Here is a 2965-nt window from a genome sequence, read left to right on the forward strand (position 1 = left end):
CCTGTGATCCCAGGTAGCAACCCCAGACTCCTCCAGGGAAGATACCCAAGATGATTTTTCTCCTTAGACAATGCTCCATCGTCTGAGATGCACCTTAGATTCTTCCCAGCCGTCTCCCGCAGACATGTTTCCTGTGTTTTGGGGTCCTGTCATCCCGGGTAGCAACCCCAGACTCCTCCAGGGAAGATACCCAAGATGATTTTTCTCCTTGGACTGTTGTCCATCCTCTGGGATGCATCGGAGACTCCTTGTAGGTATGTCCCTGAGTCTTTATTCTGGTGGTTTGCGGTCCTCTGATCCCGGGTAGCAACCCCAGACTCCTCCAGGGAAGATACCCAAGATGATTTTTCTCCTTGGGCAATGCTCCATCGTCTGGGATGAACCTTAGATTCTTCCCAGCCGTCTCCCGCACAGATGGTTCCTGTTGTTTAGGGCCCTGTAATGCCGGGTAGCAACCCCAGACTCCTCCAGGGAAGATAGCCAAGATTATTTTTCTCCTTGGACAATGCTCCATCCTCTGGGATTCACCCGAGACTCCTCGCAGGTATGTCCCCGAGTCTTTTATCCGGTGGTTTGGGGTCCTGTCTTCCCGGGTAGCAACCCCAGACTCCTCCAGGGAAGATACCCAAGATGATTTTTCTCTCTTGACAGTGGTCCATCCTGCAGGATATACCCAGAACTCCTCCCAGGCGTCTCCCGCAGAGTTTTCTGCAATGCTTTAGGGCCCTGTGATCCGAGGTAGCAACCCCAGACTCCTCCAGGGAAGATACCCGAGATGATTTTTCTCCTTGGGCAATGCTCCATCCTCTGGGATGCATCTGAGACTCCTTTCAGTTATGGCCCTGAGTCTTTATTGCGGTGGTCTGGGGCCCTGTGATCCCGGGTAGCAATCCCAGACTCCTCTAGGGAAAACACCCAAGATGATTTTTCTCCATGGACAATGCTCCATCCTCTGGGATTCACGTGAGCTTCCTTGCAGTTGTGTCCCCGAGTCTTTTTTTCGGTGATTTAGGACCCTGTGATCCCGGGTAGAAACCCCAGACTCCTCCAGAAAAGATAGCCGAGATGATTTTTCTCTCTTGATAGTGGTCCATCCTGCGGGATCTACCCAGAACTCCTCCCAGGCGTCTCCCGCAGAGTTTTCTGCAATGCTTTAGGGCCCTGTGATCCCGGGTAGCAACCCCAGACTCCTCCAGGGAAGATACCCGAGATGATTTTTCTCTCTTGACAGTGGTCCATCCTCTGGGATGCATCGGAGACTCCTTGCAGGTATGTCCCTGAGTCTTTATTCTGGTGGTTTGCGGTCCTCTGATCCCGGGTAGCAACCCCAGACTCCTCCAGGGAAGATACCCAAGATGATTTTTCTCCTTGGGCAATGCTCCATCCTCTGGGATTCACCCGAGACTCCTCGCAGGTATGTCCCCGAGTCTTTTATCCGGTGGTTTGGGGTCCTGTCATCCCGGGTAGCAACCCCAGACTCCTCCAGGGAAGATACCCAAGATGATTTTTCTCTCTTGACAGTGGTCCATCCTGCAGGATATACCCAGAACTCCTCCCAGGCGTCTCCCGCAGAGTTTTCTGCAATGCTTTAGGGCCCTGTGATCCGAGGTAGCAACCCCAGACTCCTACTGGGAAGATACGCAAGATGATTTGTATCCTTGAGCAATGCTCCATCCTCTGGGATGCATCCGAGACTCCTTGCAGTTATGTCCCTGAGTCTTTATTCCGGTGGTCTGGGTCCCTGTGATCCCGGGTAGCAACCCCAGACTCCTCCAGGGAAGATACCTGAGATGATTTTTCTCCTTGGACTATTGTCCATCCTGCAGGATGCACCCGAGACTCCTCCCAGCTCTGTTTCTGAATGTTTTCTTCCTGGGGTTTAGGGCCCTGTGATCCCGGGTAGCAACCCCAGACTCCTCCAGGGAAGATAACCAAGATGCTTTTTCTCTCTTGACAGATGTCCATCCTGCGGGATCTACCCAGAACTCCTCCCAGGCGTCTCCCGCAGAGTTTTCTCCAATGCTTTACGGCCCTGTGATCCCGGGTAGCAACCCCAGACTCCTCCAGGGAAGATACCCAAGATGATTTTTCTCTCTTGACAGTGGTCCATCGTCTGGGATGTATCGGAAACTCCTTCCAGGTATGTCCCTGAGTCTTTATTCTGGTGTTTTGCGGTCCTCTGATCCCGGGTAGCAACCCCAGACTCCTCCAGGGAAGATAGCCAAGATGATTTTTATCCTTGCACAATGCTCCATCCTCTGGGATTCACCCGAGACGCCTTGCAGGTATATCCCCGAGTCTTTTATCCGGTGGTTTGGGGTCCTGTCATCCCGGGTAGCAACCCCAGACTCCTCCAGGGAAGATACCCAAGATGATTTTTCTCTCTTGACAGTGGTCCATCCTCTGGGATGCATCGGAGACTCCTTGCAGGTATGTCCCTGAGTCTTTATTCTGGTCGTTTGGGGCCCTGTAATCCCGGGTAGCAACCCCAGACTCCTCCAGGGAAGATACCCAAGATGATTTTTCTCCTTGGGCAATGCTCCATCCTCTGGGATGAACCTTAGATTCTTCCCAGCCGTCTCCCGCAGAGATGGTTCCTGTGGTTTGGGGCCCTGTAATGCCGGGTAGCAACCCCAGACTCCTCCAGGGAAGATACCCAAGATGATTTTTCTCCTTGGACTATTGTCCATCCTCTGGGATGCATCCGAGACTCCTTGCAGTTATGTCCCTGAGTCTTTATTCCGATGGTCTGGGGCCCTGTGATCCCGGTTTGCAACCCCAGACTCCTCCAGGGAAGATACCCAAGATGCTTTTCTCTCTTGACAGTGGTCCATCCTCTGGGATGCATCGGAGAGTCCTTGCAGGTATGTCCCTGAGTCTTTATTCCGATGGTCTGGGGCCCTGTGATCCCGGTTTGCAACCCCAGACTCCTCCAGGGAAGATACCCAAGATGCTTTTCTCTCTT

This window comes from Vanellus vanellus (genome assembly GCF_965231255.1).
Source record: "Vanellus vanellus genome assembly, contig: HAP1_SCAFFOLD_80, whole genome shotgun sequence".
NCBI classification, from domain to species: Eukaryota; Metazoa; Chordata; class Aves; order Charadriiformes; family Charadriidae; genus Vanellus; species Vanellus vanellus.